Genomic DNA, 22,098 nt, shown 5'->3' with positions numbered 1-22,098 from the left:
TTCACTTGTTTCCAATTAGTGCAAGTGAAACTTGCATGCCTTTTGTAAAGTGCAGAAAAAGCTGCAAATCGATTTTTGTTACTGATTTTCTACCACTAGATGCCTCTTAAATAAACATAATCAGCTACTTTGGCAAAGACCACTGTGTTGCCACCATTCAGTGGAAGGGGTTCAAGTCACATGAAACCAAATTGTCTGAGGGAAAAAAACAGTTCTGCAATGGACACATTCTGGAACTTGTTTTGCCTTTCATTTATGTCCTTTGTCCCCTAACCCGCCACGATAGAGTGAGACCCACCTGCACTCCCTGCACCACCTGCAGAGGAAGGACAGCCCCAGCTGCAGCAGTTACAGCAATGTCTGTGCCAGAGGCAGGCAGCTGCTGGTAGTGCTGCTTCTGCTCCCTTCCCAAGGCAGCTTGGGGCAGTGTAAAGTGGGATTACCTCCTCTGCCCGGTGACCTTTAGGATAGCTATTCTCCTTTCAAACTTAAATAAAATCATCCAAGAACATTTTGCAGACGGAAAGATACATACTCAACCACGTGAGCTTTCTCCTCCTAGGAAATTAGTCTAAAAGGCAAACACACCAGTGCAGCTGCTGAGCCTATGGGCTGCAGGCAGGGCAGTGAACACAGAGAGGTGGCTTTGGGGGGACAGATGAAAAAAAGGGGGTGGCTGATGCTGACAGAGAAATCCAGCTGAGTACGTTAGTATTGTCCCAGGAGCTGATGACAACATCAGTGACTGGGAGGGAAAACAGGAAATCCTAAATTACTTGCTTTGCTAGTAAATTAAGATTCTTAAAAACATTACCAAAAAAATCCTGGATCTATTGAAGTCAAGACATGCTATGACATTAATGTCAACGTACTTAAAATTTCACCCTCGTCTGTACGAGAATACCAGCATGAGATTTGTTATTACATTCTGGATTACAAGATTTCATTGGGTGTATTGGCTTTCATTTAATGTTTAAAGTCTGATTTAAATATAGAAAATAAATGGTGACTTTATAAGGTTTCCATGAATTTTAGTTCGTGGTATAGCATTTTAGCAAAGGACCATGGACTTTGATAGGTCTGCAGAACACTCATTTACTTAAATGGGATCTACTCATGTGTCTCTGGAGGAACAAGTGAAACAAATGGTTATCTTGTGTCTGAATAAATATTTTTGCTATTAGTGAAAGAGCTTCAGCAGTGATTCCTTGAGAAGGGCAAAAATGAAGGATTACATCCTGAACTAATCTAAGGCATACATTATTTATGGCTCAGCTGATCTAACAGCTCAGCATAGCTGGAAGGGAAGGCCAAATCCTCAGTTTTTCTGCCCCCATATATGTTTCTGCCCCCTTTTCCCCTCTTTATATCCCCATTTTCCTCCCTATGCATAAGGTAAAACAATTTGTCTTATTCCCCAACACCAGAATAATTTTGTCCTGTTTCTGCGAGTCTTTAATGAGTGTGTGGGAAGAGAACAAAAAGGATAGTCGATTGTTAGATCAATAGAGTTAGAACACGTAACTTTACACTAAATTATCCTTTCTGCTGTAAAAGTTAATGGAAATTACCTACTTACACTTATTGGATGAATGGTTAAGGTTAAGAAGGTTAAGAAAGAGGAATCCAGTGGCCCTGGATACCTTCATCTTCCAGCTGGAACTTACATGGTTCAGTGAAACCTGGGTCTTTCTCCTTCAACAATGCATTTTCATAGCTTTTAAGAAAGCAAAATCTGGAGAGCTCTGCAGGAGCTCCACTCCTCACTGTGGGGATCTTCACCTCTGGGCCCCAAGCGGGGACTGCACAGCACCCCACGGACCCTGGCACGTTACCCAGATGTGTGTGCAGAGGTGACAGAGGCAAGTGATAAAGGCAAAAGAAAGCCAGTGTCTCATGCTTCACAGTAGAAGTTAAAAAAACTCACAGCTGAGAAAAGAATATAATGTTATGATGCAGGGACATGAAGTAGATGGAAAATTCACCTAAATCCACGTGTAAAACTATGTTTCATTAGTGATTTCCCCTATTGGCACTATCTGCACAGATATATGGGCTGAAGCATTTCAACAGCAAGTACAAATGGTGAGGGAAAACACTGTGTCTAAATTTTATGCCAAATCCAGCCTATAATTTATTTTGCATAGTTTTGACAGCTTAATTCTGCAAATTCCCCAGGATCACATTTCAGATCAGGATTGATGGAAAAAATGGGCAAGGTGTGTGAACTTGTGCCCTGCTGAGGCGGCCAATCTGTGTGTCAACAGCAGCACTTGCGTGGTGTCACCAGCTGGTTGGGCAACATGGTCCTGTGAAAGTCACGTCACAGGGTTTTGAGGTTTTGAGGCAGAAGACTGACTTGGCAGCCTCTAGAGCACTGATGGTTCTCCTGTCACCCAGTCCTATCCTCTCAATCAACCTGTCATTACTAAGGAGGATGGAACCAGGACAGCTCATCTGGAAAGGCCATGGGAGCACACCAGCAAAACTGTTTTTGCTGGATTATCACATTTCTGTTCCTGACTCATAGATATTCATTACAGGTTAAGGATCTTCCCTGAACTGTCACTTCAAGCGCAAGAAGACAAAATATCTCATACCTTTCTCTTCTTCCCATGCCATGGTTTGCAATTACCACATCCTTCAGGACACATTTTCCCTAGCCTTCAAGTCTACCACTGCCATGAAATTCTCCACTGATTGTTTGCAGCTGTTTGTGAGAGAGCTTGGCCACATCACTGTTTGGTCTGAATTTGAACATTGTCATTCTGTTTCAATAGATGGATAAAATTATGACCATAGTCCAAATCCAACATTGGGCTTCCCATTAAATTAATGAGCTCTGGACCAGCATTACAATAAATTTCAGAGTGAAAAGTATTTTCTGTTTCAAATAGTTTCAGCATTTGATTACAGGCTGATTAGACATTAACATAAAAAAACTTGCCATAAAATCGACATTTTCAAAAATACCATTGTAATTGTGTCAATTTCCATTCTAAATTAATACAATTATTTAAACAAGTAAACTGTGGCACAGAAGTGTTAGCTGCTACTGCCAACCAGCAGGTATTATCTGACCTATTAATCAATTACCTAGATAAAGGTAAAATAGTCTCAAGTTTCAATTACAATTACACATAAAGAAAGTTTAATTTAAAAAATCAATTTATATGCAAGACAAAGTTGCACTGCCGGCCTGAAGAAGTATAATATTTTAGATAATTGGTTTTAGGAAAAAATACAAATTACAAAAATATCTTCAAAAGAAAGTGTCTTTAATTGCATATAAAGTAGTTTATGATTATTTCCTGTAATTAAAATCAAGATTTGCTGGGACTAAGCCTTTTTGCAGATGAATAAGGTATTTTTGATTCACACAATCCTCACTAAACCAGAAAAGCAGAGTAGTTGCTGTATTTAAATGCACGATCATAGATTTTGCTTTTCATGTGTTATTTAAATCCAACCCAAATGTAATTACAAGCCTTTTGTAAGATCTGAAAGGGCCATGACAAGGCTGACCAGATGGCCTCTTCTTTGCCATGGCACTCGCCCTGGTCAGAAAACCCAGGTTGACTCTGGGTTTCTCTCCCACATAATATGGTCCCTGCAATGAGACAGATAAAGGATAAGAAGACAGAAGGTACTCTCCGTGCCCCTTGAGGTGGTGGTCGCATGGAGCCACCTCTGTGACATTGCAGTGCTGCCCTGGGTTGTGAAGCAGCCCCAGGTCCTGCTTTCACTGGTGCTCTGCTCCCTCAGGAACTCACAAACTGCCTGGTCCTTGCAGTTTTTAAGAGCAGATTACAGGTCACTTGGGATTCAGCTTCTTGGGAGTCAGCTTCTAAAACTTGGTTTAAGAGTACATTCTGGCAAGATCTGAATGAAATAGCCCCAGGAGACATAGGTGAGATATATTTCTAACGAGCGTGGAATAATCTAAGTTACAGTGGACAAGCTTCTCAGTGGCCATCAGATGCTAATATGTTTGAGGACTTGCCTGGCTTGAAGGTAAAATCCCTTCTTTCATTCTACCTGCTTCCAAGATCATTGGTAAGTGATGGCCTGTCCTTATTCTCTTAATAGAGATTTATTTGTTAGACTTAAGCTAAGGTGTTAAAATTTATATTGCACTTTAATTTCTTAAGAACACCATGAATAAGAATCTTCGACTTCTCTGTAACGCCATCAGTGTTCTGGTATTCCTCTTCCTTTCCACATTGTCTCTGATGAGTAAAACAAATTTGGGACAATCCTGTGATCTCTTAGTGAATAAGAACTCCAAAAGAGGAGGAAGTGACCTTGTTTTCTCTTTGTAGCATCCTCCCAAACTTCCTGTCAGTATCCTGGGGACATAGCGCACTAAACTGCTACACAGATCAACTATCTCAAACATGGCTCCAGAAGAAGAGTAGACCTTAAAATCTAAACACCAGGGGAAGAAGAGCATATCTTGAACATCTATGTGTGTGTGAGAGAGATCAAGTTCCAAATCCTTCCAGGCACCTTTGTGGCAAGTGAAAGCATCTTCCCTCAGGTCTGCATTAGCACTGGAGCACTTCTACAGCAGTGACAAGATGTCTGATTCTCACTCAGCAATACTATCCTTCTTTACCAACACTTAGAAGAGACACAAAATTTTCTCTTAAAAAGAGAAATATCAAAGAGTATCTATTCCAGATTGAGATATGCAGACAAACAGGAGAACAGGACCAGCAAGTTCAGAAGTGTCATGCACAGGCACTTCCACCAGACTAAATTTCTCGAAGAAAGGGAAATGCAGAGTTCCCTGTCAGGGCTGAGTGACAGACCTTGCCTGCCCTCTGTATTAAATCATCCCCATTTGTGCTTCTGCTCCACATATCCTCACTTCAGTGTCTGTATCCTTTCTCAGACAAAGGCACGCTCTGGAAAGGTTCTCAGCGGCTGCAGAGGAGAGGGAATGAAGGTGTTCCCAGCCAGAGCAAGGGGCAGTGACCTGCCATTCTACCACACAGGTTTGCAAATCAAATGTGACATGAGGAAATGCAGGGCAGAGTTTCATAACGACAGCTCAGCACCACACCAAAGGCAGCTAGCAAGACAATACGGAAGCATAACTCAGTTTCTGACCTGCCTTTTTATTTCCACCCTGCAGTTATTGCCTTTCTGTTTCCAACAGTAGCAGGTAACAGAGGTTTACTTGCTTCACCCCAGATAACAGCAATATGTAGAAGTATGTCCAAGCCTCTCTTTTTTGATCAAATCATCTGACTCCAAATCATCTGACTCCATATTTACCCCCTGCAAACGGAAAAGCTAGCAAAGCTACAGGACGTACAATTTCACCTTGCAAATGCTCAGAGGCACAAGGACAAAGAATGCCTTTGGGAATTGCCTGAGGAGCTAGCCAATGACCCAGATTGCAGCCAGGAAAATGATTAAATTGAATTTGTTTTAACCCCAGTTTCCATATGAAGGCTCATGTTTTTCCTGAATAAGTTGGGTTTGTATTTGCTGTGTACAACAGTTATACCTCACGGGGAATGTGCATGTATGGCATTTCCTACTACACAAAGGAGGAATTTCCCTTTGTGCAGTGAAGTATTCCAGTCTAAGCTGCAACCTCTACCTATTTTCTCTGTTACAAAGATCTTCCATTAACAAAGTATGTTAAAAATTGGGTAAAAAATGTTCATAACCCCCTCTCTATACAATTTAGTGTATAATTTACTACATTTCTTTCTTACGCTTTTTGTTCCCCCAAGACTTGATCCCCAGAGACCTGCTCCTCCAGCAATGTGCCTGAGGGACTGGTTGGAGCCTTACTCTAACTGAGGAGGCAGAAATCAAGCAAGGCCACCAGTCCCTGTCCTCTCCTTCTCCCAAAGGAACTCCTCAGGACAACTGAGCCACAAACAGCAGAACACCCTTCTTCTCAGACAGGATGAAGAAAGCAGTTTCAAACCTGGATGTTCTTCCATTCCTTCTCTCTGAGGCCTAACTTTCTGTCCAAAACACTTCTCACTCCATGCCACTGAATCTGTAAAACTTTATCTCACTTAGCCCTTCCTTCTGTGCTGAAGCGTTATAGTTTGTGTCGTGGGAGAGGTGGGTTGATGGCATGGCCAGCCAGGCCACACAGGTTAAGGCTGCAGCCACTGCTGTCCGAGGAGCAAGCTTCAGGTCCACAAGGCCCCAGAAGGTCTTGCAAAAAGTAATGTGCTTCCTTCATTCTGTTATTCTAGAAATGGGAAATATCTCTGCTTCACTGGGGACATGAGTAAGTCTTCCTTCTGTGAATCCAATATAAGCTAGCCAGAAGGAGGCTGCTTGTCCTAGGACTGAGATTGGAGCTTTAGTGTTGGTGATCAAACAGTGATGGAACTAAGATGGTGTAGGCAGGCAGGAACAGTGCACTCAAATGGCAACATTCACAATACCTTCAACAAGAGTTCCAAGAGCTGGAATGGCAACAGATTTGCAACAGATTATTTTTATTTTTGAAAAACTATGAGTTTTTTTCTTTCTCCCTCACATCTTACTGCACTCATCTTTAAATCTTGCCAAAGTCTTCTTTGGTTGACATTTCTTCTGAGGCAGTCTCAGGAAAAAAGAAGCTATGGGCTAGAAAGTGTTAATTAAAGAGCCTCATGGTGGCAAAAAAATGCAGCAAGTTTGTTTTCAAGTTGGAATTAGAAGAAACCATGTGAGACTCACACCAAAAATCAACTTTGCATGTGTCCTAAACACAGGTGAAAACTGTCTGCTTCTGAATAAAATTACATTACAATTAAAAAAAATCTAACTAAACAAAGCCACTAAGCTATATACCAAACTATTGTCAAGTCTACATATTTTCATATTTCAAAGGCTTGACACAATGTTCTTAATCACTATAAGCAAATACCCCTAGTTACTCCCCACTGGCCACAAAACCTCCAGGAAAGGGAAGTAGAAAGCCACTTGGCCACAAAACCTCAAAAGCAGCTCAGACACATTCCTCTGCCTTGTTCTCAGGGCTTACAAATATATCTCAGTCAAAGTTACTCATGAGTAAGCAGGCTATGAAACACAAATTTATTCTTTCTGCTTTTCAGCTAAAATAAATTCTAAGGATTTAAAGTCCTCATACTACCCTCATCAACCACTATCAAAGTAAGATTTAGTTTTGAGTAAGTATAGAAAGAAGGACATCAGAGGTCAAAACTAAACTCTTTACCCAGTTCATTTGGGTTCTGATGACACTTTGTAATCAAAACAACACACAGTGACAAAGTGCTGAAAAGAGAGAAACTAATAGCATATCCTAGAATAAAGATCTTTACCCCCTTAAATAAGTATCCAAATGTACATGTACCTTGGATAGCAATCTGATTGAACAGTCAAGAATACTTAGTTAAATATATTACAAAATGTTTACTATTGCACACGTATGCATTCTTTGGGAAGAAATAGAAGTCAGACCATCAAATTCTATCAGCATTAAAAATATCCTTTTCAGTAATGTTAATTTACTCTAAATTGAATTTATAATAAATACAGTCCCCTTTATAAATCAGTATCAAGACACCTTCTCTTTCAACTAAGGAAAAGTGGTTTACAATGATTGGGTTACCTATTACTGCTGTGGATTTACAATTATGTTTTCTTTTGAAAAAAAACCAACACAATCCCAATCAATCATCCAAGTAAAAAGGCTGAAGTATGGACCAAAGGTACAACATGTGAGCAAGAGGATAAATAAGATGAAATACAAAGGAAAATTTTCCTAGTGTTCTGTCTAATGACTTCATTTATCACATACACAACTTTTCCAAGACAAAGTGCAAATTCTAAGTTAATTGTGTTTCTTTAAAGGCAATTTGTACTATGTTTAGTAAAGCCCAAATTTAATAGTATGGCTAACTCTCACTTAAGTTCTTGTGCTGTTCTGATCTGCTCTAGCCTTCTGACATTGAAGTTTCACAAGTCCAAGCTCAATTTAGCAGGACAAGTTTAAAGGTCTTATGTACGATGATATAAGCTGCATGTCACTCAGTAGGTGACAAGTTTAACTTAGGATGACCCAAGGATGGATGTGGATGGAGAATTTTCAATGCTACACTCCATCCAGTCTCCCATTCCTCAGACTTCCATACCGGGAATAAAGCAAGGAGGCTGCATACAAACAGATCTTTATTTGTACTGCAGACCAGCTACTGAAAAAGCCTGGAAAACTACATATCCAAGTCAGGGAAGGAGAAGCACCCTCAAGAAACAGTTCAAATAATAGCATGGTGGAGAAATTACTGACAAGAAAACAATTTTCTAGGAATTAGGAAAACTATTTTAAACAGGATATTGGGGAGCAACTGGAGAAAGGCAGCCTGGAGAGGTTTGGAGAGCTGGAGATTTTCTGGGCTCAGTGCTTATGACAGGAGACTCAAATTACAAAGCTGTCACTTTTTTCTTCCCCAAACCTGGTTCTTCTCCTGGTGTTATGTGGTACTTCATCCTTGTCACCCAGGGGTTACTGTGGCCTAGAGATTATTTCAGGAAAAAGAAGGACTAGACCAAGGGTCCAGCTACTCTAGTAGGCCATTTATACCACCAGCTTGAAGTAGGTACCCAGAAAATTGATTAAGAACAGTGATGCAAACAGTGATGCTGCTCCAGAACTCTCAGTTCCTAGAAATTTGCAGTTCTGTAATTTCCTGTTCTTTCTTCCCTCCATCACATCTCATTCAGTCATCTAACTTCTCACTGCACTGGACTCCCTGGAGCCACTCCATAATTTAGATTATTGCTTTCCTACAAACCTTGTCCCCCTGTCCTGTTACACCATTTTCTCATTGGAGACACCTGGACAACTACTCAACTTGTGTGAGCATTGGAAAAAATATACAATTTTTTTTCACTTCAAAATACCAAAACACTTCCAAAATAAATAATCTACAGACTAATAGTCTAATTCTGGTGTTTACAGAAGCTCAGTCTTTTAGATTATTATAGCCACAGCCCCCTTGTGCCTCCATAAAGCAAATCAAATTAAGCTATAGTGACATTTGTGTTAAGCTATATTTCCCACATCCTAGAGATAATATTTTCCTGATTATTCAAAGCTGTGAGAATTCTCTCAGATCACCTACATAAATACTGTTGTAGCTTAGCATCTTTTTACTGTTTAGCAAGCTTCAAGATTGTAGAAAATATTAAGCTACCGGATGTCAAGCCTTTTTCAACTCTGCACTGGACAAAACCATCCCATTTTACATCTTACATCAGGTACTCAACCCCAAGTACCTAGCCTCAAATTTTTGAGTGGTTACTATGTAACTGCAACCTAACGAATTTGTATCTTATAGATTTGAACTGCATTTTTATATATCGATTTTTTAAGGAATTCAATCATAGAGATTCAAATGTCCCATAAATCCCATCTTTCAAACACAAGACACCAACTGACAGCACCAGCAGTTCTGATACTGCTGTACCTAAATATCAAGCATCTTACTTCACAGTGTTCTCAAGCACCTACCTCATAGCAGAGGTCATTAAACATGTCTGTAATAACCATTCTTTTTACACACACACATAATATATAGGTAGATAATGTGTAGATAGCTATTATATATAATAAAAGCCTTCACATGAGGATGTGCTTTAGGTACATTTTAATTATTTATTTTACTTCAAGGATTTCAAAGGGTCAAAAGTTCTATGAATAATCATGGTTCTTATCTGGTCTTTATGTAGCTTTTCTGTGAGTTATCTGCCCAGTTTTAGAATACTTGCATATTCTTATCTGGTTTATATTAGGACAAACAGAAGCACAACCAGCCCCCAATCAACATAAGAAACCACAATGGCTTTAAAGTAATGGTCTTTCATTGCAAGCAGCTGTTTACTAATAAACATCTACACGAGAAGCCTTTGAAGGAAAGGCTGTAGGAGAAAAAAACAGTACTTAAATTAAAAAGAAAAAAAATAAGACATGTAACTAAAAGCAGTTCTGAACCAAAAATGTCTTTCTGGCATCCTTCCCAGCTAACATTTGATTCTATGCCCTATGTGATATTTTATATATCCTCGTATTTGAACTACACCAACCATATTTTGCTTCTTCCTTCTACTGGTTTTTGCACTACTCCCACAATGGTGTCACTATGTAAAGGAAATGCACCATAGAATGCTTTATGCTTTCTATTTGTAACCTGATTGAGGAAACTGTTAAAAAAATATCTAAAAATCCTTAGGTGTATCAATATTTTTTATTAAACAGGACAGGATCTACAGTAAGAATTCTGAATTTTGAACTGAGTTGTGCATGCTTTGTGTTGCCTCATAACATGCGGTTTTTTCAGCCTTGACCCTAAGCTCTAAAAATTGTAATTTCTCTAATTAGCTAACATCATTATAGTAGCCACTGTTTAAACAAGATTTTAGATGGCTCCTTTCTCACAAGCTCAAACTTCAAGAAAAAGAAGTAGAAGACAGCAATGCACCAATTGCAATTTTTAGAAGACAAAACTATTCAAACACTGATCTTCCCTAACACTAACCCAGGGCACCTATACTGTAGATTCCCACAGGGTGTGTTTTAAGTGTAAGCTTATCACCTTTAAAAATCAATGGGTATTTTTGAGACACGTCATCTGATCCATTTTAGACAGCTCCTTCAGGGTGAGCACAGAACTGAGATTCCACTCCCTAAGGGAAACCTCTATTAATTAGTGAGATTGCTTGTACTAAGCAGCCATGCAGCTGCACCCTGTTAGTCCACTAAGATGCCATGGGAGGCACAGATCTCACAGAGGAATGTGTCAGATGGCAAGAGGGATCTAAAGGCAGAAAATCTTAAGGAGCAAACTTATTCAAGCAGCTTGTTCAGGGCTTAACGGGTTCATAAAAGAAAGCAAAAGAAGCAAGCAGAGAAACATGCTGCAAAACAAAGGGAAAAGTGTAATGGAGTGAGCAATAGTAAATGAACTCCCACAATTATTTTGCTGGAAATAATACTTGGCAATGGAACTGAGAACTTCAGAGAAATGCCTAGTGCTACACCCTGTCCACAAAGAGAAAACAAAAGAAATCCACCAGGAAATTGCTCATATTTCACTAAGCCATCCCTATAAAAGCAAAAAAATAGGCTCACAAATATTATCTAAATTACTTTAACATACATAGCTTATGCATGTCATCAATGATCTGAACTTACTGTGAGCTGCCCTGATACCTGGGGGAATCATTCTAATCCTGTAAACCCTGAAGAACTGTTTAAATAACTGCAAACTCTCAAACATCTCATCATGTAAAAAAATCAGTGTCACCCTTCCTTGTTCAAGTATCTCTTCTCAGTGTAAGTACACAGCTGGATCAAGTTTCATCTTCCTAAGCCATTTCAGTTGTGATGGATCCCATACTGAAGTCTATAAACAGCCTTAGGTACATCATTGGTTACAAACTGGTACATTTCCTAACCAACATCATTAAAATACAAGGCAGTTCACTGAACTTGAAAAACAGTAAGAAATTACTCTCCAGAGTGCAACATCTGGTATAAAGGAGGAGAAAAACACTGTTTTCAAGAGCAAGACATTTAAGAATTGGAGGCTAAACCAAAACCCATTAATCTATCTCCACCCCCATGTTCAAAATGAAAAACAGAAAAAATACCCTTTGGTGCTTCACATTAGGAAGATACAAATCCGAGATGTCTTCCATCTGTCTTGTTTGCTGTTTTTTAATAAAAAAGCAAAATCACCGTGTTCTTTTTTTTTCTCTGCTTTCAGTAGAAATCCTGAAGGATATTTTCAAACCTGTAAGTCTAAGGTTTTTACATTGTTCTCATCCCATACTATTTGGTTGCCTATCAAATTTAACTACTCTGCCTTAGTGAAGCAGTATCTGAGCTTTTCAGACATTATTAAAATGATCCTGACTAATTTAACATGTATCACAAATCTAGCTGAATTTAGGGAGCCAGGTGAGGAGGTAATTTCCTTTGTGCTCCTGTAATAAACTCTTGACCTCTCTGGTACATTTGTGAATAGTCCATGGCCCTTCCAAGCCCCTGCTGTCCCCAGAAGCTACCAGCAGCCACAGACCACCAGACAATGACAGCACTGGCCATGACCCCTCTGCCCCATCCTACAGTACTGGCACAAGGAAATTGGGTGGAATTGGACATATTGGAAATTTCCTTTCACTGGAGAAATTCTTGCTGCCTCATTAGAGCTTATGGCTCATCTGCAAGGTCAGAGGAATGAGTCAAAATCTCACCTGCAATGCTTTGGAATGCTGGGAAGGCTCCTTGGCCACTGCCCCTCAACTCTCTTTGCACAAACACTGCTGCACAGACTTTCAGTTACCTACTAACACTAAAGCTTGCCAAGAAGTGTTTGAAGCTAGCAGATGGATATCCTTTTTCATATCTAAATGTATCCCTGTTGTACTTACAGGTCTGAAGAGCCACCTTTGGCTGAGTTCTATGTGGATAAGATTTGGTTCTATTTCTCCTTTTATTTTTCATAGAAAGCCTTCATGCCCTGGCTCACCAGCTGAATGAGTTCTAGCTAACTTCAAAAACTTAAAATAGTTTCTGTAACAGATGCTACTCTCTCTACATATTAAAACTGAATATAAAGCTTGTCACCACTTTTAAGGGACATAAAAATGCTTTTAAAATCCTTGTGTGCCAATGTTAAATTCTCTGTGATTCACACAACTTAAAGCCTTAAATTTTAGGTATTCATGACTGCAAACCAAGGCAGAAAGTGGATTTAACACTTGGGTTTGTTTTCCTAAAACAATGTCTGCCTTCATTTTAAACCAGCATCACATATTATAATAACAATCTCTTTCAAATTCTTTACCAGTGTGGTGGAACATGCCTTTGTTTGTTTTTTTTTTTTTTTTTTAAGACATTGAGTGAAATTTTAATGTTCATTTAAAACAGGAGTATGAGTTTCCTCAACTTTCAGCAAAGAAAAGAATTAAAAGTAAACACCTTCTAAAGACTATTTTTCCCACAGTTGAAATTTCCTTATGCACAATTGAGTAAATCATGTCTCTCCATCCAGGTTCAAACATGATTGCACAAGTTAATTTAAACAGTAAAATTCTAACTGCTCCTCAGCATCTTGCCAACTTTCAATGCAAGTGGTGGGAAAATTGTATCAATCTTATTAGAAGGAGGAAAATATTTTCAAGGTCTCAAGTCAAATGTGCTATTGTTTCACTCTTGCAACACAACAGCACAGAGACACTCCTTCAAGTAGTATTTCCAGTATTTAAAAGAATTAAATGGACATTTAAAGTGCTATGAACTCTTGTCCTCAGCATCTTATTATCCAAACAGATTTATGCTGTGCAAAATGCGATCACCAATCTGCATACACAGGGCCAAACTCCCCTCCTCTCCAAGCCTGAATAAAAGAGACTTCCACAAAAATGCTGTGGGAGAAAGCTTTCCCATGGGAAAGGTCATGTGGTGATTCCACTGACCCTGGCCACTGGCATGAGATGACTGAGGGACACTGAAGGTCACTGCTACCCCGACACACTTGGCTGATGGCACAGATCCACAGGCTGTCCCTGACATTTCCTCACACTCATTCATGCTTTCACAGCCATCCCTCCCTCCACAGCCTCCCCAGCATCTCCACAGTGAGGGAAGGAAGGAATCTCCTGATATTTTATGAAGGAAATAGCTTAAAAGCACCATTTATATACAAATATGAATTGCATTAATTCAGATATACAACATAATACAGTTCAGAGAAATATTTGGTAGCTGGCCTCACATCAGTGCTGTCTGGCAGGAGGGAGCCATGCAAGACAAGCACAAGTCCTGGAAAGAAAGGGTACGCCAGAGACAATGCTGTTCCCTTCAGACCATGGAGAAATGGTCAGAAGCCTCCAGAGATGACAAAACTGAGGCTTCACCAAGGGGTGAAACAAAGCGCAGGGCGAGTATTTGCAGACAGGATGATTAGTGAACATTGTGCTGGGTTTGTCACAGCAGTAGAGTCATGGGGATGGAGGAAAAACACTTCTGCACCCCAGCATGCTTTTCAAAGAGCTTTACAAACTGAGTCCCTTAACATGGAATTTGAAAGGTTTTCCAGAAGCATAGTGCTATTCCAGGTGCTTATATGGCACTCGCAATCCACAGCCTGAGAACAACAGGCAGAAATGATGACAACCCAGGTCAAGCATCAAGAAATACAAGCACATTTTTCATCAGCCACAAACCTCTGTACACAGCTGAAGACTTTGTAGAGAACATGACCCGACTCAGGAAAGTACAGACAGAAATCCAGTACTGCGTAACACATGTCAGGGTGCATTCTGGTGTTGTCCTCATCAGTAATTAATTGGCTGACTCCATCACCCACACCCTACAGGTGTGTTGTAGCTGTCAGCAAAGCTCGAAAAGCCTGTGTGAAACAATACTCAGCCCCACCAAGAACTCTAATAAAAGCAACTGTACACTCGAATCATTAGCACATATTCTGGATGCTTTGTTTTCCTTTAAATTATTTATACCATGACAGATGAAGAACTGAAAGGGACATGCAGACTACACTTTTATTTTATATAACAAAACATCCACTTCTTTTAAAAGAGAGGAACTACAGGTTCAAATTAGTATTAAAGGGAGTTTAACGTACTCTTGGTATAAAGAAATGTTTTAGATCACAACTATCTGGGAAACAAAATATAACTTTTATCCATTGAAAATTTCAGTTCAAAAAGTGCTTCTTTTTATAGTGGCTTGAGGAGCAATGTTTTGGGAGCAGAGCTTAAGTGACTCAGTTTAACAAAGTAATGAATAATGTTAACGAATGAACTCTCCTGCTCACGGACTTAGTTCTTGACTCATCTGCATAAATGTGGCACACTTATCATCTGAAACTGATACAAATTTTCAGTCTATATATTAAAGTAGGTACTTCTCATGAAAATATGAACATTCAAAGAATTTCAGTATTCCTCCTTTTGGCTGACACAAAATTTCTTCACAGCATTTCAGAAATTCTACTTCCAAAACTGGAAATACCACTAAAACAAAGAGGGTTTTTTTAAATGCAAAAATAAATAAATAAATAAAGCAATTTAAAGTTTGAAAAGGTACCTGCTGAGACTGCGAGAAAATTGAGATTTATTTGCTTCATTTAGACTGAAATTTCAGGGGAAAAAAACCAGGAAAATGTTCTGAATTCTTGGCAACTGCATTTTTTATTTCGCTAATTCCCTTCCTCTGCATTTAAACACCAGTAAAAGACCATGGAGATGAATTTTTCTGCTTATTTTGCTGAGATAATGCAGCTGACAGTGATATTGCAAACCTCTGGGGGTCACCCACAAAAACTTGGAAGGCCCACCACTGCAGCATGGGGAAAAATTAGTTCTTCTCTTTATTACAGCCTAATGCAATAGCAGGGTATTTACAAATGCAGACTGTCTAGACTATACAAAGTATAAATTGGATCGAGCCAGCTTTTTTTTAAACTTAGGCTATTACCAATTTTTATTACAAATTTGATTTTCTCAAAACAGAAGCAAGATTGAACAAGAAAGAAGGAAAGAGGCATTAAAGAAAGAAAGCAGAGCTAGATTAGCTACTTTACAATTGACAGTACTTCCACTTTATCCCTCACTTGATTGGAAACTTTAAATTACAAAAGCTTCAATTTTTGCTGATGGTTTCAATAAAGAAATTATATATTATTGTGTAAACATATATTAAGGTAAATACAGTTCAAATGGTTTCTGGAACCATTAGCTCAAACCCCAAACTATCCATACAGTGAAATGAAGATCACAGAATGGGTCAATTTGGAAGGGGCCAAAGTGGTCATCTGGTCCAACCTCCCTGCTCAAGCAGGGTCATCCCAGAGCACATGGCACAGGATTGCCTTCAGGCAGTCCTGGAGAACCTCCAGTAAAGGAGACTCCACAGCCTCTCTGGGCAACCTGTTCCTGTGCTCAGCCTCCCACACAGTAAAGGACTTCTTCAGGCTGGGAAGGCTTCCTGTCCCTCCATTTCTGCCTGTTGCCTCTTGTCCTGTTGTTTGGCACCACAAAGAAGAGATTGGATCCATCTCCTTGGCATCCTCTCTTCAGATACTCACAGGCAGGAATGAGGTTCCCCCTCAGAATCCCACACCTACTTTCAGCTGGGCTACACACAGCTGAACTGCAGCCTGAATTCCCCAGGCACAGACATACAGACCTCCTGTACATCATTTAGGGAATCCCTCCCAGCTACTAGAATTAAACTGCTCAGCACCTGCACTCAGTCACCTCAGTCACTGGGTTCAAAATGCTCCCCTCCTGCTGCAATCAGCCTTGGTTCACAGCTTTGGTCCCCTTAACCTCTTCTAAAACTGTGTGTGCCTTTCTGACACACCCATGCTATCCCCACAGCCTGTTACACTACATGTGCAATGTATTTCTTTACCTCATTTTTTTCATTCTGCTATGATTACAAGAGCAGATCAAGAATTATTTTCTGCTTAGAGATTTCCCATATTACTTTGACATAACCCTTGTCCTTTTCTTGATTCTGACTCGAATGCTAACAGAAATTTCTTATTCTCATACTATGCTCATACTTTGCTCTTATTCTCCCTTGGGAAATTAATTCTGATTTTTGTCGCCACCTTCTCTCAGACAGACTCCCATTCCTCATTCTGCTGTGCCCACAAATAATTTTCAAATGGTGCCAAGTCCCATTTGTAGGTATACTTCCATCCATTGTGGATCCTAGCTCCAGTGAAGGGGATTTTTTTTGTCTCCTCCTTACCCCAAAATAACTTGGTTGTGGGTTATTTCTTGACTGTTTCAAGGTGTACTGTATTCTTGACCATGTTCTGAAAAGTTCACTGTTGCCAGATCCATTACTTAGAAGTGTCAGTACATGAAGAATCAATGGAGGACTTTGGTGGTACCTTACAAAGTATAAATTTCGGGGCAGACCAAGCCTGGGATCTCTAACATTGCCAAGACTCTTACTGCTATAAGCAAGAATTTTCCCAAGGAATAACTGAGGTGAAATTCAAAGTTTTGGTCAAAGTAGAAAACTCCTCTGAATTAAGTATATCAAAGGTTGGGAAATTTTTGTGGTGGCAATCAAACAGGCCTTTCTTGTGCTTGTCTATGATATCTGTATATTGGTATCCGGGCTAGGATAACAACAATATATATATTAATATTCTAATTGTAAAAGGCAAATACTATTTACCCTAACTCTACTTTAATTTTATTCACTGACTCTTTTTCCTGTAATATTTTGCTTACCACTCTTATTTTTATCTTAAATTTTCAAGTAACTTACATTTTTAATTATTAAAGCAATTTCTTTTCCTAAAACAGCTTATTCTTACTGCAGTCCTATATTAAAAAGCAGCTGGGTCAAACTCAGTTTCATATGAACAGCGCTTGAAACATTAAAATTGCATGAATAGCCAAGAGCCTCAGTTGCATAACCAGGGCCAAGGAGCAGCCAATAAGTCTCTGCCAATCACCCCTATTCATCAGCAACTTCTGTTTGACTAGAGCATGCTAGAAAAGCAACCTGTCATAGTTCAAAGATTTAGAGATATGAAGAACCTCTTGCTTCCCTTGATAATTTGCCAGAATAATGAATCATTTCTACATGAAAAATACTGTGCATTACTCCTGATTTCAATCTGCCCAGCTCTCCAGCTCTAACCTTTAGTTTCTGTTATGATTTTTATTGCTGTTCTAAAAAGCCAATATAAACTCACTATATTTTCTCCTGCTTACAGAGAATTACATTTCTTAATCAAGGAGGATCTCTATTTTGATTGGGTCAATGGATAAACATCACCATTCTCAGAGAGAAACGATTTCATGAGATCTCAAATCTTTTGGATGTCCTTCTGCAATGCTCCCATGGCTCAACATCCCTTCTACAGCAGGCATTCCTGTCACAATGCACATCCAGAGGTAAGGCTATCTTTGAGTCCTAATCACTGTCTTCCTGGAAAATAACTCCTTTTCCTTTTATGATAGCGTCACACTAGGAACTCTTGTGAAAACAGAAAGATCAAAAGCTCCTTACAACCTTTCCAGACTTACCATTTTCCAGGGTACAGTTTACCTTGTTCCTGGAAATTCCATCTGGAGAAGCGGCAGAAACTCCTCCACTGCCAAAATTCAAGACCCAGCTTGATGGGTGTGGATAATCTAATCTAAATCTCTGCTTTCCACAGCAGTTCAGATGCTACCCAGAGGTCCTTTCCAACTTAGGCATTACTATGACACACAATCACACATTTGCTCAAACGCAGTTGCTCCATCCTCCACGGCAGTTTTCAAAAGCTGAGGAAAAATTGTACGAAGTCATCTGATCTTGTGCGTTTATAATGCCACTGCTGGTTTTCAATACCAACTCAGTATCTTCTTTTAAAGTCTTAACCTGTGAAAAGTTTTACCCATGTAGTATTGCAGTATATTAAACACTTGCATACATCATGTATGTACACCATGTTCATGACCATTAAATGGCTCTACTCTTTAGCCCTAAAAAGTGACTCTGCAGGCTGCTGCAGCTTTCTGCACCGCCATAGCAGACTCAGAGCAGGAACTGTGAGCAGACCACACATTTGTCTGTGCACAAACACTGTGCACATTGCCGAAGGTAGTTGCTTGGGTCTGACAGTTTATTACCTCTGGCTTTATCTCTCAACCCAAAGGATATGTTTATACATCTGAAAATCTTTCCTCGCCTCTTTTATTTGCAATATTCTTTGTAAAATCACCATTCTCTCACTTGTCGCTCTTCACATCTTTACAGAATTGCTGGCCAAACTTATTTGTCTATTTTATCAATGAAGTACTGAGGAAACAAAAGATAATGCCATATTAAAATATGCTCTCTGGCTGGAATACACTCTGGTTTTGTTACAAGATACTGTGTACCTGCTAGGGCAATATGTCATACTCCTGTGGCAAAAGATTGTATTGCAATTGCTGGCAGCTTAAGCAGAATGAATTTCTTCACCAAAGTCCAGATCCCATTAAAAAGAAAAATTTCTATAAAAGCTGTCTGTTAATATATTCCCAAGAACTTTCAAGAGATGACATTTAACGTTCTTCTATATGAAAAGTCTTAACTTCTAGCTATATTTACCTCCTCCCAAATGAACCCATTTCACCACAAATTTACAAAAAATATAAAATAAGATTGAGTACCAAACTCCAGCTGGCAAACCAGGTGAGAACACCTTATTACCAAACTAGGAAGAAATCTATGGATTTCTTCAAATGTTAAATGTCACCTACTTCTCCCTGTTAGTCCCAAGAGCCAGCAATTCTCAAGGCAAATTTCATTTTCCTTGACATTTCTGCATGGAAAAATACAGAGTATGAACCTTCTCCTGCCTGTGTCTACAGGTAAATCATGCTCTTGATTTCAGTTTTCAAGGTGGAGTTGTATAAACTATGCTGGTATCCCTGAGCAGGCCTAAGACCATGCCAGATGACCTGTTCTGGTAGTCCAGCCCTACTGGAGGCTAATACACCTCTGGCTACTCTACCAGAGGTTGAGGTTGGGAAGAATCTCTATTTTTTATGATCTTTCATCATTCAGATAATTTCTTGCTACAATAATCTTCTCTTTCCAGCTATCAAGCACTTACTACTAGCAGTCTTTCTGTAAAGGTCACTTTACTCTACAAATGATTTATGGCAACCTGTAATGTAAGAAGGAAGAAAAAAAAATACTCTGCAAAAGAAAAAAAAAAAGCAAAGCAACTGCATCATGGTTTACTCTAATTTTGTTTAGCTAATACTCTGGCTGAACAAACTCTCAGAAGCTTTTTGGCCTGTGAAATAGTATCTACAAATCTTTAAACAATGTGCTTCTTAATGGTTGGATTAACTCAAACTGTACAAACTCCCTTATATTAAGACTGCACTGCTTTCATGTGAAGTAGCAAGGCAGTGTGTCAGGGAAATAAATAAAGATTTTGTCCTGTTGACTCTCAGCCTACCAAGCATGGAAAAGGGGGCAAAAGGCCTTGTTATGTGGCCTGTGATCTTATCCCTTATCCTTTTTGACCAGCACAAACTGTCAGGAAAGAAATAGCTCTGCTGATAAGAAGGAATACCTCCCTCTCTTTTAAGTGGAAGTATAGTAGCTGTTCTCCTTCAAGTCAAACAGAGCTCACAGTGCTGTATTTATTTAAGAAATTTTCCAATATGATGAAATATTAACTTGTTTTGGCTGTGTCTTTTTGGATTAGGCTGAGGAAAAGAAGTACAACTCCCACAATGTCTCCAGATCTCAGCATCACTTTTCTTTTGATCAGTACACTTTGGACTTACAGAAGCAAATTGCAACCATGCTATCAGTCCAAAAAATACTGTTGAAAAACAGCACTTGTATTAACATTTTCATCAGATGCTTTTGAAATCATCTTCAGTGAACAGCAGTTAACTCAAACACCCACCTGGGACAGCAAAGTCAGTTTGATGTTTGCATATTCCTACTTACTGAGACCTTCCAACAGGAAGAGCTTGGTTATTAAAAACCAACTGCCTGTGTATTTACATGGAGCTTTTAGGAAAGGCAGTGGGGGAAAACGGTGTAATTTTGCTGACAACCAACTTCACTTCCATGGGGGATATTTGAGCATCATGCCTAATGTTGTCTGAAGCAGGGGCCTAAATGAGAAATAACTGGTTGATCTTCTTCACTTCCAAGTGACAGGAGAGGTAAGAGAGATTGCATGGGCTGAGTCTGGGCAAATTTGTTCTTTGCAATGCTTCTTGGTGCCTGAGCTTTCAAGTGATCAAATAGCAGAGCTATGATTATGACTGCTTACCTGTCTGTTATGAACAAGCAAACTGGAAATTCTCCCTTTATTTGTGAACCAAGGCAATCTAGTCATGGAAAAGAGTAACTTTAACTGAGCATGATACCACAATATGCTGTTAACCTTGCAGCTGCTGTCAGCCATTAGCTTTCAAAAGGATTTTAAAGGTTTAGCTCTTCAGTACAACACCCAATACACCTAGAATGGACTCAAAGCAAAATATTCTCCTTGGCTCACCCAGACTTTTCTTCCCCTTACAACTCTTATTCAACTTACCCTCCCTCCTGGATTTCAGATAAAATTACTTAAATCTGGCTGTTGCAACAGAACACCACCAGACTCAGCTTCTTTGCTGAATTTAGGTGAACAAATGTAGGTGATTTTGTGGGTTGGCAGAGACAGCAATATGAAATCAGGCTGGCTGTTCTGGTTAAATGAGCAGTCAAACAGTATGTAAGATTAGGTTTCCAAACACAGCTCCCTGCCATACACTGAGGTAAGTAAAACCAGATCATCGCCCTTGTCTCCACTGAAAGTATCTGAAGGCAGAATGAACCTTTTGAAATTATGTCTGCATTTTAAAAGACTTCTGAAATATCACAGAACCCAGACATATAAGAAAGTTTTCAAACCACAGGGAAGATAAGCTGAAAAACAAAGCAGTAGTGGCTAGACAAACCTCACTTGAAAGGCTTGATAACTTTTGTCTGACTGCTTTTGCAGAGGAAGTTAGGAATTAGAAAAGCTATTCTGCTCTCAAAATCTAATACTGTGTTCCTAAAATTAAAAAAAAGAGAGAAAGAGAGAGAGAGAGAGAGAGAAGGACAATGACAAAAGCACAGACATTTTGGCAGTATCCAGGGAAGTTTGACAAGTGGCAGCAGAAAGCACAGATCAAAAGACCAGAAGTTCTTCTATTGTGGAAAATACCTAGAATTCCATGTTTATCTTACCACAATAAGCAACCGAATGGTTATCTAAACTGCCCTTGTTTTGCCAGGTGACTCAATACATCTGTAGGTTTTACCCCACATTAGTTTCAGTCTGGTGTGTTTAAAAGGCTACACAGCAACTCAATCTAATCTAGAAGTTTATGCATCTTCCTACAGTCATCACAGAGAGTGATCACCTTAAACAGAAAATCTCTTTGGTATCAGTTCAGAATTACTTGCCCCAGTTGCTACACCTAAAATCACATTGCTGTGATACATCACTAAAACCTCAGTCCTTTCTCTGACAGTACATCACTAATAGGTATTGTGAGAAATCCACAAAAGTACAT

At 39.4% G+C, this 22,098-nt stretch overlaps 1 protein-coding gene across 17 annotated transcripts in view; it reads right to left on the bottom strand.

Annotated features, from left to right (window-relative positions):
• KIAA1217 (KIAA1217 ortholog) overlaps positions 1–22,098 on the bottom strand; it is a 230,086-nt gene that overhangs the window by 137,990 nt on the left and 69,998 nt on the right. The window lies entirely within an intron of this gene.

The sequence above is a fragment of the Anomalospiza imberbis genome, chromosome 1, assembly GCF_031753505.1.
Source record: "Anomalospiza imberbis isolate Cuckoo-Finch-1a 21T00152 chromosome 1, ASM3175350v1, whole genome shotgun sequence".
In the NCBI taxonomy this organism is placed as follows: domain Eukaryota; kingdom Metazoa; phylum Chordata; class Aves; order Passeriformes; family Viduidae; genus Anomalospiza; species Anomalospiza imberbis.
Note: the sequence above shows the minus strand (reverse complement) of the source record. Positions and strands in the feature narration are given on the sequence as shown.